At 40.0% G+C, this 15393-nt stretch overlaps 1 protein-coding gene across 10 annotated transcripts in view; it reads right to left on the bottom strand.

Annotated features, from left to right (window-relative positions):
- Positions 1 to 15393, bottom strand: part of SOX5 (SRY-box transcription factor 5) — a 650561-nt gene that overhangs the window by 334052 nt on the left and 301116 nt on the right. For 8 of the 10 annotated variants that reach the window (XM_062616810.1, XM_062616809.1, XM_062616807.1 and 5 more), the window contains one exon: positions 9050 to 9193. The exons of the other annotated variants lie outside the window; for them this stretch is intronic. The gene's annotated coding sequence lies outside the window, so the exon portion shown is untranslated. The remainder of the gene's footprint in view (positions 1 to 9049; positions 9194 to 15393) is intronic. 10 annotated transcript variants of the gene reach the window in all.

Raw genomic sequence — 15393 nt, 5'->3', positions numbered from 1 at the left:
AGAATTTATTCAGGGGCTGCTTCAAGCTCTGCTGAATGTTTATATCAACTTTTATGCAATCTGACATTCCCAGAAAGACCTGACAGTTATGAACTGGAAATGCACAGAAACCATTACACAACACAGAAAAAAAAGAGTTTCAAATGAAATGGAATTTAAGAGCTGAATTTCTTAAACTGTCTCTGATAAAGGACTGGCCTGAACAGAAGCCCTCTGAGGAACTTCCAGACTAACAGCTCAAGATGACTCTGTGTTGCTCCAAAATGCAACACCAAAATTATGATGTGAGGCTGTAGCAGTATTCCCCTCTGGGTTTTATTTTGTTGTAATTGACAGACCTGAGCAGACTTTACACCAATTAGCAATAAAGACAGAAAGACCTTCCAGGGAATCACCAGAGGCCCAAGAGTAAGGTCCAGGCACTCCTCTCTAGAAATCTGTCCCCATTCCACGCTCCAGGCTGATGGTAGGTGGGCAGCAGTCCACTGGTGCCACAGCTTGCGAGACTGCAGGCTGCAGTGCAGAGTATCTCACCTTCACCATCTCAAATACACCAGCTGGTTAGGGCATTAAGAAGTTTCAGCTGTAAACCAGGTCTATCTAGACAGGTATGTAGTATTCCAGACCTTAGCTACAGTGCCAGGACATGAGAGGCAAGAGCGTCTTTTGCAGTTCCCTTCCTAGGAATAAGAGATCTCCTCCATTTCAATAAAATTAAATGGTTCTAAGCATGTACACAGAAGTTCATTCACAGAAACAGAAGTCCTTATTATGACAACAGTGCCACAGAACTGCCAATAAATGCTCCAGCTTTTATACCGGGGCTGAAGCAGACGTTGATCTTTCACGAAACTTTAACAATTCTCCAGGAGGATTCTTCCACCTCTGTAACTTTGGAACTGTCTCTCTAGTAGCTCTTCATACCAGGACAACCCTGTAAATTTTTCCTAAAATAATCCTTTTTTGATTCTTGATTCCTGATCTGCTGAGCTCAAGTGAAACCATATAAGACAAACACCCTCTTGTTTCAACCTAGCAGTCACTTAAACTGACACTACATTTTCCTTATTTTTCTCTTTCCTTTATAATTCTTAGCCGGAGATAATGCTTTTTGCTGACTAAATGCATGCATAGCACGTCCCAGTATGAGTGATATAACTTTGTTTTTTCACATTATGAGGGTTAACAAGTAATCAGCTCTGTCCACACTGTCATTACCAACTTTTTCCACAAGATATAGGAACAGTGTAGACCAGCAGAAGTTATTTAATGCCCCCTCTCCATGCCTCTCTAAGAATAGGAAGGGTGACCCTAGACTGTCTCCAAATTATAATGTAGTTTGAAGTAACGTATTTCTCTAACTCGTTATGGGGAGTCATGCTTGGTTCTCTCTAATAGTGGGTGAAGATTTTCAAGCCCCCTACAATTTTGGAGCATTCTTAATGATTCCTTCAAAATGAACAGTGCTACTAAAATACAAAAATGCTATTTAAACAGACTTATAAAATATTCCTTTTCCTTTCTTTACATATTGCTAAGAGTCTCTGCTTACGACTTCAGTCTCCAAATCTTTACCTCCAGCAGTACCAATTGTGTACTGCCCCTTCTCTTTTTTGCACACGGATAATATAACAACCGTCTTTCCTCTCCTGCCTCATTTTAATATGTTGCAGAATTACTGAGGGCATTTTGGTCAGAGCTTCTAAAATGACAGCTAACACTGGGCTAATTATCTGTGAGATGACAACTGCTCCATCCAAACGTCTGAAAAACATCTCGGCAAGTCTCTTCAACTAACAAAGTCAAGTATGATTGATTTAACTTTCACTTGAGAGTTCTTCTCAGAAGAACTGGTTCAGGTGTACCCAACAAGGCATTTATTGAAACAGAATAGGTAAAGATTAAATGTTCTGCATTTATACAGAGCCCTGCAACCAAGCATCTCAAACTCTTCATAAGACCTTAATTAACTAAGACTAAAGTTATCCTCTGTGGTAGAGAAATGCAACTTTGCCTACTTTATAGGTCAAGGTCTGAGGCAGAAATAGGCCAAACGAATTGTCCATGATCCCACTGAAAGCACGTGGCAAAACTGGAAATTCAAATTACTTCAATTCAAAGATGCCTCATGCTCTCCACACAAGAAAGCTGCTGCACCTTCATTCATTCTTTCCTCGTGAATATTTGTAATTTTTTAACATGATGACTGTCATTTCCAGTTGGAGGGAGCAATGCACTGTAACTGAAGCAGCTCTTAGAAGCTTCTTTAGAGGAAGAAAATACAAGCACAGTACTTCAGAGCAATGCAGACTAGGAGGTTTAGGGTTGTTAACCTGATACTTGTTCTGATTTTATCAGCACAGTCCAGATTTGGAAAGCTCAGATAAACTAAAAGTGGTAACTTTGATATTTTTGTGACTTTATGTCATCATCCATAACACTACCAGATAGCAAAACATTATACATGATGACATAACACCTGGAGAAAGCATTATGCTTATCAAAAGGCTGTGGGTTCAGCCAATTCAGTTCAAGAGCTCATGAGCATTTCTGAGCTTTTAGCCAGGCTCTATCAGCTCTGGTTATTTCCTCTGTCCTTTTTCTGGCAAGCTGCTCCAAAATAAGAAGCAAATAACTTGGCCGCATTTTCTACCCCATGCAAAAGCTGTGTAAGGTATTAACAGTTTGATACAGACCAGGAAGGATACAGGTTGCTGTTGTCTGTTAAACTATGACCTTGTGAAGGTAACTGAAAAGAACTTTAAAAAACCCAATCAGACTGCCCTGCCTTCACAGACCTCTGCCTTTCGTGTAAAGGCAGCTATAAAACATGTGTCAGGGAAGCCACAACACCGCTAACGAGAGACAGTGGAATAAAAGTTGTCTCTTTCACTCAGAAACAACCCATCACATCTACTGTAGGCGCTCCTAGTCAGCGACTGTTTAGTCAGAAGTTTTAACCGACTCCTTAAATTCACCATCTCGGGGGCCTTGCTGCTTAATAAAGACTACGGGGTGTTGAGAAGCACAGTATATTATTTCATTAAGTGCTTTTCGGGAGAAGGGGATTTAGAAGCAAAACTGCTGGCTTTGTGTGGCAAGGTTATGACCTTTGACAACTTTGGAGCTTATCTCTTTCATCTTCCCACTCCCCCGAGACCCCGAACTTGCGGAGGGATGGAAGTGGGTAAGCCGGGGCCAGACAGAGTCTAGCATTGTTGTGGGGCTGCCTCCTCTCCCTTTCCCTCTCTCCCCTTCTCTCTCTCTCCCTCCCTCTCCCTCTCTCCCTTTTTTCCCCCTAAACAAAACAGATCTGAACTGAGCCAAGGAAACAAAAATGTATTGTTCCTCGCAGATGGAAGCGAGTGTCGCCTAGGTAACCAGATTAATCTCCTTTTTCTCTCCCTTCCTCTCTTGTAGTGCGGTAATCGGTGGGCTCTTTTCACAAAAAAGCCAGCCTCAAAGCTGGGGCTCTAACTAGGTTCCTAATTAGCTGCAATTTACAATGAAGACAACATGATGAGATAATAGAAATTTGCAAAATAATGACATACCTCAGCAAAATATTCCTCCTCCTAAGAACCATTTTTATACAAAAACAATAAAGAGGGCCCTTCTAAAGCAAAGCTGGAAAATGGTGGTGTATTATGTGACACAGAACATTATTGTTCGCCTCTTGTTCCCCCAATCAACAGCTTATTGTTTGGCATCTTAAATAAAAATGACTCAAATACAGGCCACATAATGATCTCCATTGCGCTAATACACTGTATATACAGAGTAGTCAAAAACGTACCCAAGCCAAGGCCAGTGGGGCTGATAAAGTACCGGGGCTCAGAAAGGTAATTTACAATACAATGCACTAACTATTATTACTGGTCTTAATCACACATATCTTTCTGATTTCTGTCAGGATGCGCTCTGACATCAAAAAAGGACACCCGAACAGGGGGCAGCTAGTTAATGAAATATGATGGATTGCATTTGTTTTCATGTGGTGGTTAGCTCAAACGAAGCAGCCTCCAGACTGTTAGCCAACAGTCGTCTCTTGTGCAACATCAAAGGCTCCCATTGACGGGGGGGAGAGGGAGGGTGCGGGAAGGGGGATCACAGGGAGACAGCACAGAGGGAGGAGCACTGAGCAACTCAAAGGACCATTAATCGTAATCTCTACCTTATGTCCAAAAGGGGAGAGGAGAGAAATATAACAGACCAGGGCCAACATGCCACTGATTTCAAGGAGGAGCGTCAGCACCTCCATGCGCGGTGGAGGAGTGGCACTGCCGCTGCTGAAATTGGGCATTTAGCAGCACAAGGATGACTTGTCATTGCAGACATGAGGAGCACATCCCTGCTGGAGTGGAGAGCAGAGAAAAGTTCAGGGCAGTTTTGATCTCAACAGAAATATTTCATAAATAGCAACAGATTGTTTAAAACTGTCAGGAATAACAGCAGCAGCAACAACAGTTATTCCTTATTTATTTGTGGACTCATCACTGTTGACATCTGCAGCTGCAAATGTTCAACAACTACTGATCAGTGGTTCATCCCTTAAATAAGTGCAACTACAGCCACTTCGGGCAAGGCCAGGAAAGCATTATCATGAACCCTGACCTGGTCTTTTGGTTGCTGAGTATGGCAAGAAGCCTAACTTCCTTTGCAGAGTAATTGAAAGGAATCAGAAATGTTATATTATACAGAGAGCAAGCCAACTGCTTAAAACTACTGACAGGGTACCTGGCTCTAGCTGTACAACAAGGTCCAGCAAGATAGCTTACATCGAGAGTTAACCAGCCAAAGCAGCATTATAATACTGCTGCCATCTGTTTATACAGCTTCTTTCATCTTTAAGGATCTCAAGGCACTTAAATGGCATTCTAAGTTTGCTGAAGAGAGCTACTGAATACATTAATGATGAACATTACGCTATACAAAAATAAGGAAAAAAAGCAGATTTTAGAAGTACTCCAAACATACCCATTCTAATGACCACTGCCATGAGATTTTTAAACAGGAGACAGAGCAGACTGGATTTTGGTTTTTAAGATGTTATTCAATACACTCACACAAGAAACACATGGGGGTGCCAATCCATCCTGAGACCCTTTGGAAGTATAATGTGATACCTTTAAATCAATGACAGTAAACCTTCAGACAATAATTAAAAATAAAAAGCATACATATTTAAGACACAGAATGGCACTGAAAATAGGTTTTAATTCTGGAACTGCGTCTGCTATAAACAAACATACCCCATCCTGCAGAGATTTCTAGGAAAAAGAGAACAAGGTGAACAAATGTGCAGGATTCAGTCTTTAAACAGAAATCACCAACAATGAGTGATTGGTGGTCGTATTCCGATGTGCTTACTCATACTTAATACTACTCTTTCCATGCAAAGTTTGATTTAATAGGAGTATTTGCAGAGTAAGGTGTTATCCAGTGTAAGAGCATCAAAACTGGTTCTGCAAAACAAAATTATGTTTAAGGTACTTGAACTGCCAGTAAGGCAGGCCTACTCCAACAAATGCTGAGCATCTTCTTGTCCCAGCACGGGAGCTGGCAATCTATCAGAAGTATCCTGACAAACAGGATCAGGCAGCACCTAAGAAAAGAGCAGGGAAGTCAAGAAAATGGCTTTGAACCTGTGAACCCAATTCAGTGTAAATCCTGTGTTGACATGACTGATCATGGAAAGAAATGGAGTCACTGGTGCTTCTTTGCATCAACTGAAGGCCGGACCTGAAGATTTGTGTGTTAGTTTGTTTTTGTTTCCAGATACTATATACATTTCTGTGGAAGGCTGTATGCATTGCTCGTTCTTTTCAGTCCATATCTAAAGTCTAAAAGCATCTAAAAAGCAGACTCTGTTCACAATTTAGATTTCTAAACATAGAAATAAACATTTACCTGAAACATTTTTCTCCTTCAGAGTTTTCTCCTTTGGACCCTATTTTCGCTTAATCTATCTAGAGGTTTTGTCTTTGCATTCTTAAATAATCCTGCATGGAACAGCCACCGCACACTGGGAATTCAGAAAAGCAGGAACAGCCTTGCTGCCCTGTATATCCTACACTAGAGTCAGAACTGCAGCTTGGTATCTGTACAGCCTGGTACAATTAACACCATTTTACACAGAAACATTAACGCTTCCAAGCAAGTGCTTTCCCTATCCATCCAGCTCCTTGGATAGATAAAATAACTCAGGAAAAGTTAGTTCCCACAATTACAGAGCTTTATCTGATATTGCAGACACACAGCACAAATTGAATTCAGTGGGATTTCTGTATATTCAGCAGGTTTGGAACCATAAATATTAACCTTTCTCCTTAACAATAATATCCAATGTACTGCACTGTAGGAGACCAAAATACTGGGCCTGATCCTGCAATATGAATCCTGGGTTGTTTATTTTTGGTTGTTTTTTGTTTGTTTTTTTTTTTTTTTCTTTCCAAGCTAATGGAACTATTTGGGCATATAAATGTTGAAAGATTGGGTGCTCAGTGCATTTTCCATTCCAGCATCCTGCTTGGCCCACTCTGAGTTATCCAGCATGAATCTAACTGAGATCATCTACACTGTTCCCCTGTAATAGCACCTGTGCCTTTGTGGTCCCTAACTGCTCTGATAATACAAACTTACAAACAGCTTTTGAAACATGACTCAAACATCCTTCAGCATGAGCAAAATCTGGTAAGTGACACAACTGGCTTGCCTTTATTTTATTATCATTATTACTAGTACCAGGCTTTGGAGAGCTTTATGTCTTTCAACACATTTCTTTGGCATCTCTGATAGCTTTCAATCTTCCTGCATTTTCTACCTTTGATGCACTAGCAAACAGCAAGAAAAACTACATAAACAAATATGTTCACACAGGATACAAGAAAATCCATGCAGCTAGCATAAGTTTAATGTTCTTCAAGTCTTTTCCCCCTTCCTCTATCCCTGCCCCTGCCCCCCAGGGGAGGTGGGAGGAATGGTTTAAATCAATAACCAAAGGCTTCAATTTTACAAACCCTTGAGCCATTAGAGCTCTGAGTCCTCGGTGCACCCTTCACAACCTCCCCCACCCCTGCGCGCACACTTACGCACACGCACATAACACATATATAAAAGAAATACTCCCAGCCTGGCATTAACAATGTTCATTCAGTGCTCTTTACTTAAAGGAAGAAAACAATTAAGTGAAACCTTGAAGTAATCTCATTCTGCCTATTTAGCCTCTTCATCCCTCAATGTGTGGTTAGTAAGTGTTGCAATCAGGGGCTAAGGCCTGCTATCATTCGGCCTTAATTAAAAAAGACACAAGCAGTGGAGCTGTGAATTAGAAATGTAACAACGCACTACCCCTGATTAATTCGAGGCTCATGTTGGATTAATAACTCCAAACAAAGAACAAAAGGAAATTGTTATGCGAATTGCAGTCCTCCCAGGCCAGACAAAGGTCAAATCACAGGATTTCAATTTCATCCGGAGTCGCTTAATCAACTCCCTCGGAAGGAAGACCATATGCAGTCCTGAAAGCTACCCATTGTAGTCGTGTTGTCACTGGACCTGAGAGACAGCACAGAGATAATCCCAACTATTCTCAATCTTTTCTCCTTCTTGGCTGTTTCTTTTCTCATTTGCTTTTCTTTCTCAGTTTCTTTTTTCTTTTCCCTTAAAAAAAAAAAAATAAAATGACAAAACCCCTTCATTAGGGCTAATAATTAAGGAATAAGGACACTATTCTGCCAGAAAGCGGCTTTTGTGGCTGCTGCCCTGTGGAAGCACCCTGGCTTTCGCTGCCCATGCAGCTGCAAAGACAGCTCCTTATTTTAAGAGGGGTCTTCTCTGACAACAGAAGCCACATACTGCTGTGCTTTGGCATCATGCAGTCACTTAAAAGAAACAGCACCGGTGGGGTGGGAGGTGGGTAGAATAGGATGCTTTGCACATATTCAGTGCACTGACTACATCATAATACAGAGGTCCTGTGGGTATGTTAGCTGAGGAAGAAGAATATTACTGCCCTGAAGACCTATCTCTGGCTGAAATTAAGCCACAGAGAATAGAATTCCATTTTTTGCTTGCTGTTCACCCCCAATGAAATGATGATGGAGTAAAGCAGCCCTCAGTTTTCATGATCTAAAACATATTGTTCCTCCAGCAAGCAGAATCAGATCATGTCTCCTGCTCCCACTGAACATGACTTCTCAAGTAACTCGCATGGCAGGGCATTTTACACAGTCCATCCTACATAAAGAAAAATAGGAAGTCCCATGTCTGCCTAGAAACCTGGCACCTCATGCCCAAAAGCAAGTATAAAAGTCTACAGCAACTGAAAAGAAGCAAGGAAGAAGCTTCAGGGTGGGGACCTGCAACACAAAGTTCATTCTCGCCTTCACTGCCTTCCTGAGAGGCTCTGTCCATCAGCCTATTAAAGACAGTTTGCCACATACCTGGCTGCAGCTGCGCCAGCCTGGATGGTGCAGGTAGTCCCTCTGTCAGCCAGATCCCTACTGTGATCCACAACATTTCAACAGGCATGTTGGAATTTTTCAGGGTTGTGTGGTTTTGGTTTTTGTTTGTTTGTTTGGGGTCTTTTTGGTGTTTTCTTTTTGTGGTTGGTTGTTTAATAGGTATTCTGTAACAGCAATACAGTTCAGGAACAAATTTATTTTCTTCAGGAATCAGCTCCAATAAAGTACCAACAGCCAGCAGCACTTCACGCCTTGATGTAGACCTTTTGCTTAACTCAAACAAATTTCTCCTGAATAATATGAAATGAGATACAGAGATTTAATTATCAGTCCCCTTTTAGTCTCAAATTCTGGCCCCAAACATATTCTGTATATGCATTAATTACTGTATTATTGCTGACAAATGCTCCATGGCTCTCTAACATAATTTTGCCAAAGGAGATACCTTAAAGCCTGATAAAACTACCAAAACCCTGGTACTGATACCTGGTACTGCATCAAAACATCAAGGCACCTATGAATAAAGGTTAGGAGTCACATATTAAAACACCTTGGGAAATGCAGATTCTGTAGAAACCTCTTACCTGTGTTAGGTGCTGGAATAAAACTGCAGGTCACTCGGTGAACTCAAAAGAAGATCCTGGGATCATCTCCACTCAATTCTGTCACAAACTACACTTGGTCCTCTTGCCAAGGGGCTGCTTACACACCTGCTGCCTCTGAATTAGCTGTTGAAGGGGAATAAGCGGTTTGTGAATTGCCCTGTTCTGAAGCCCTTTCCCACTCAGAAATATATGCCAGCTCTAAATACTAACCCAGTAAATGACTATTCAACTTCTCTGATGCTTTCCTTTTAAGTGTCTGTTCACTTTTGCTTTACATATTGATTTCTTAGCATGCAACCAAAAATAAAGATGAAGTACCTACTGTGCCATGGAAAAGGAGAGTCACATACTCAGAAACTCTTTTGCCTGTGTTACACCAAGTCATTAAATCCAAATTATATGGAATGCAAATTCTGTTATAAGTAAATCTTTCAAATATTCCACCAGCTCCAAAATATAAGCATAATTTTTGAAATCTGTTACTATTAGAAGCTCAGCAACAAATGTTTTTATGTGCATTACAGTTATTGTAGCTAATTTCACTCTTCAGTGCACAAGTAAGACCTAAGCTTTAAATCAACAGCTCCAAAACTTTATCCCACTTACTAGTGTGTAAAAGAAGGCAACCTATGTGCACATCCAGTAAGAAGAAATGAGAGGACAAGTTTGTCCTTCCCTGTTATTCCTACTACAAGTGCTGTGGAACAGTTCTTCATCTCCTTGTCCCATGACCCTCTTGGATAAATCCTTCTTCTTTATAATAAATTCTTAACCCAAAGTTATTATTATCCTGTGATATGAAACAATAATTCATGTATATATATATAAACGAGGGTAGCCTTTGAATACAGTCAAAGACAGTCCTTGACTCCGTTTTAGAAATCTTCACTGGCAAACAATCTTGAGCACCTTTTTGGAAAACGACGATCTGGTGCTGGCATTCATTCATGTTATTTCTTTAAGGCAAGTAAACAGCTTAGTTCCATAAAATCCAGATAGACTCCCCTCAGGCTGCACCAGCATACTGAAATACTGGTTTACATGTACCTTCAACTTCTTGCATCAGCTGAACACGGAAGAATTTCAACTTTCATGTTTAAAGCTAGTTAAGGTTGTGTCCTTCAGTCTAACATAGGAAAGACTGGCCATATATTTCCAATGTATTCTAATTACTACTGAACAAATAAGAGATTTTCTCCAACAGTTAGCATGGGCCTAATTTCATAGCCCTGGTCCTCAAGCCCATGAGATGTTGTTATTCAGCATAGGACATGCGCCTCTTGTGGACTGGAGAATGGTGTGCAAATGAATGCAAGGCACTGATGTGTCAAGCAAAAATAGTTGCTGTTAGAATACATATACAACATATAATACAACATCCACTGCTACTGTAATACAAAAAAACCCACACCCAAGACAGCTCTATTCTGCTTTCTGCAGAAGAAGGCAGAGACAGATAGGTATTGGGGTACCTGCTCCACTCCCACCCCAAATGCCAGCACAGACCAGGTTACCAGCAGCTCCTGTACTTTACATCAGCTGAAAACCAGCTGCAAATCTGCTGAGGGTGGTGGGGAGAAGAACTTATTCAAGCGGCTGCAGACCTAATCAGCCCCTAACACCAAGTCTGGCACATGCATGCTGTGTCTTGAAATCAAATTTTGACCATTTTATAGTTCCTGCTATAAAGATAATCAGCTTCCAAGCAGCTAACTCTTGGCTGGGGACAGACATAGCCTAAAACCTTCCCCATACCACTTCCAGCACAACTGCCACTTCCTCCTCCGATGCAGCTATGCTGAGGCAGGTGGGAAGACAAGGCAAGCCCCAGCTAAGTTACATGTGGGATCTATCAGACTGCCCTATATTTCCATGCAATCACTCAAAATCAAAGGTGTCTAAGAGCCCATCACATTCTCCTTGCTTCTCTCAGCTACCGCTAAAGACTGAAGAGGCCTATGAAATTTTATAAATCCCAAAGAATCAACAGCAGGCAAGCGTTTAAAGCTGTTCTGAACTCGACTTGCTCTCTTCAGGAACAATCTCCAAGCTGTGTACCTGTTTCTTTAAGTAAATAAACCAACACATTTCTCTGATTTTACTTGACGTTTTTCCAAATCCTCTCCCTTCACTTAGAAGCTGCTTCTTTCTCTTCCCTTCCACTCAAAGAAGCTGCCGATGAGAGATATTCCTCCTCTGCAGGCCCTACCAAGTGCACAATAGCTTTCATGTATCTCTACCTCACTGACCCTTCATCTCTTTTCAAATCACAGATAAGAAACAACATTTTCTTATCTTGCTAAGAACTGGGAACACTTTCCACTTCTATTACAATATCACCCATCCCTATAGAGCAGTCTAATGGTCTGCATGAGAAACAAAGAAAGACATAAATATGGCAGTTTTCTGCCAGATTCCAAGCAACAACTAGGACTACAGGTGTTTTAGTAGCTAGTACTCCAAACTGTACTGTAAGCAAGCAGCTGTGTCGAAAGATTAAATATGATGGCATGTGCAGAGAAAACCAGTTATGTCAAGCCCATTTGCCTCTCTCTGAAAAACCCAACCCAACCAACCAAAGATAACGTAGGTTCTTCCATTCACCTTACCAAGATGCCACTTCAGTTAGAAAGAGAAAATCAGAACAGAGCAAATTAGGTTTTACTTCTGGATAATTTTTCCAAAGAACCCCAGCACCTTTGCTTAAGCTCAACTTAAAGAATTGCACACACCATTTGTGAGAGCTGCTGGGCAGCTGCTGCGCTCCCTCTTAGCAGTGGCTGCTCCTGAGTACTGGCTGGCATTAAGCAGGGCAGGATACACAAGAATTTTAATATACTTAATTGGTCCCACTGATATCAATAGGAAATATTATTGTAAAAAAAATGGTGCAGAACATTTACCTTTCTGCAATAAAATCAAACAACATATATACCCAGTCTAAGTACACTAGAAGTTACATTCCAAGAAGCCCAAACAATTACTGCCAACATATCCACATGGATTACACGTACTTTTTTTATGGAAAAAAATGGAGTAATGTCTTGTATATTTGGTAACATGACCATTGTCTGATTTGTAATTTTTTTTCCTTAATGGAAGAAACAAGCTGAGTGAGAAAATTTTGGGGGAAAAGTTTTTCCTACTTAGAAAAAAAACCAAAGTACAACAAAAAACAAGATTATCACAAAAATATCTCCATTTTGACAAAATTCCCATGACGGCTCCGACAGATAGAAGTCCCAGCAGCTAGAGAGGCTGGAATAAGGTAGAACCTGTTTCTACCATACTGCCATTACTACTGTAGCTCCTGGACTGTTCTGGCTTCTTGGGAAATTCACATTTTCCTTGAAAGATACAGTTTTCATTTCTAGACATAAAAATGTTTTATTAAACAATTTTTTGGGGGGGCTTATTCTTTTTTTTTTTTCATTTTAGGCAAGTTTTACTGGTAACTACAGAGACTGACAATTACTGTGACAAAACCAGACAGAAAGAAAAGGTTTTCTTTTAAGGTCATTAAAAGCAACATCCCTGTAAAAGAATCTATAATACTCTCACAAGGTGATTTTGAATCTTACCTAATTTGTTGTTACCATGATGAGAAATTACACAAAGGAGCAAGGCCAAGAGTCTACCAATGTTACTTAATAAGAAAGAGCAGGGAAAGAGGTTCCAGAAGTTCTTGACAGAACTGGATCCCATGGAGCCTTATTTCACCTTTGCCTTTTTTTTTTTTTTTTTGTGAAATCTCTCTCCTTTGCTTTGATGCCTTTGACTGAAAGTCATTGTTTAAGTGACTCTCATTTGCGCAGCTCAGAAACATGAGCGCAAACAAAAGCCCAAACATACAATTTGGTATATTTGCTTGCTGACTAAACACTTTTTCTTCTATCTTTCTTTGCTTGGAGGGTAAATTGTTAGTTTCGAAGCTGAATGACTGCTTCAGTAAGTTGGGTAGCAGACTATTGGTACAGTGTGATAATTAAGGGATCTTAGTTCTTAAACAATGCTGATAAAACAGAAATCCCTCTCCCTTTTTTCTGGATTACCTTTAGAACTGAAATCAGAGAGCACTAAATGAATAATAATTTGCACCTTCTGTGAATGATAGAAGATTGAATCAAATTTTAACTAGACTCTATTTGTAAATCCCTCAGGATGACATAATTACTATTCAACACGTACATTAATTAGCTGTATACATCTATTTCATAGTATTTAACAGGTTTAAACAGCTTTTATTGTCTGTTGAATGGATATTCTATTTTTATCAAAATTAAAATAATCCTGAATTTCCTAATCTGGAAGAAATTTGCTCACAGAAGTCAAGAAATTACCTAGAAATTACTGTCCCTATAGTTCAAATAGTTATCTTCTTTTTAGCATTTTTTATTTTGTTTCAAATTCATTGATGTTCAAAGAATTGATAATGCACTGATGTGAATTATTCCTGCTTCTGCTTCTTTCCTTTTGATGAAAAATGATCATAATTGCACTGAACGGTGGAAAAAAAAAATCTACTCAAACTTTAAGATCATCAAGTCCAACTGTTAACCCATCACTGGCAAGTCCACTACTAAACCATGTCCTTAAGTGCCACATCTGCACATCTTTTAAATACCTACAGGGATTTTACCCTTGGTGGGGGGGGGCTTATTTATGAGAAGATGTTTCATGCTTTACAAGCACCTCCACCTAGCCTTGCTCCAGTCTCAGCTGTAGAAATATTCCCAGCAAGAGAAGGTAACTAGATCCCAAACCTTTCTGGAAACCTCACAGGTTAGAGACACGACCTGCAAGTCCACTGTAAGTATCTGAAACTTATTGGAAGTCAGCACAGGCTGGGAGCAACAGGCTGCTCTGCTTCCATCATGCAATCCTGCAAACAAAACCAGGCTGCAATCTCCTACACCTGCATCTTGAGCAGCCTGCAGGTGCCTCCTGGACAGCATGCCACAGGAACCTCATTTTGAGGTGACAAAAAGATGAATCTCATGTTGATGCACTGCATATCTATCTACAAGTCATTACCTTGGAAAAGAGAAAAGCTATTTGTACTCTCCCCAGTAAACTTGCTCTTCTTGATTTTCCTAACATTACAATGAAACTTCCCTGCCTGTCATGTTGGTCACTTGCTTTGTATTGGAAAAACTGCAATTCATGGGGAGAAAAGTGCTGCCATATGCAATTACTGCATAGCATTGGAATAATGCTGGAAACTTTCTAATTGTACACAATACTGTTGACACGCATATAATAAAACCCCCCAAACATATGGATTACTAATATACCATACTGGAAAGAGAAGTAGTTTGAGCTCAGCTGGCTACCCAGGAAAAACTACAGGAAACCAAAGAAGGATTTACAATTCTTTTCCACTTAAATGACATCATCTGTGAGGAAACATGCATTTTGACGGAGTATATTATAGAAGAACAGTGTGAGGGTAAAAAAAAGCATGACAGGAGATCCAGGCAGCAAAACCATGCAATTTTGAGCATCATAAAAGGATGGTAATACCAGCTCACGTGGATCGCATTCGGTCCTTAACTGAATCCTACTGTCTTATAATATTTATTCTACATTATTTATTATTTGCAGTGTATATTATTTGCATTGCAGTATCCCCAGCAAGGCCTCCAGGAAATCCCCATAGGAGTATTTTCCCGTTTGGTTGATTAGTTTTGCATCTGCATAAAAATATCTGTCTTGTTGCCTGAAACCTTGACTTCAGTGAGCAAATACACAAAAAGCAGGAAATAAAACTGATCATTCTGCTTTCCAAGTGAACAAAATGTTTAAATAATTAAATTATAATAATGACAAAGTTAATAATATGAAGAATGTCTTAAAATTACCTTCAGCATATCAATTTTCTCAAAGCACTTCTGCTAAGTTCTGTTGAAGCCCCAAGTAACTAACAAGCTGTTGAGTGTGTACAAGCACCTGCGCCCTCAATGGGCTCATTTCAAATTTTACTTTGTGGAGTATATGACAATAAAAATCAACTAAGATAATAGCTGTTGTGCAAGGCTGTGATTTCACCATGAAGGCAATGGTACGTACATGTGAAATTCATTTTGTGGGTAACACTTAGAAAAAAGAATAAATGCATATGCATCTTCAGAAGAAAACTTGACAGAAGCATCGTTTGCAGTGTTGGCTTTTCTAAACGTGAATTACTGTAAGCAGAGATATTGTCTCTACATAATGCTTGTTGGCACAATCACAGTTCATTCTTGTGTAAATAATTTGGGAAAGCATTATACAATTTGCAAATGTGGCACTTAATTTTATTAAAGAAAACTGATGGTATAGCA

Source organism: Pezoporus occidentalis, unplaced genomic scaffold (assembly GCF_034315485.1).
Source record: "Pezoporus occidentalis ecotype Australia unplaced genomic scaffold, CSIRO_AGI_Poc_V1 ctg19, whole genome shotgun sequence".
In the NCBI taxonomy this organism is placed as follows: domain Eukaryota; kingdom Metazoa; phylum Chordata; class Aves; order Psittaciformes; family Psittacidae; genus Pezoporus; species Pezoporus occidentalis.
This window is presented reverse-complemented; position numbering and strand designations above follow the sequence as displayed.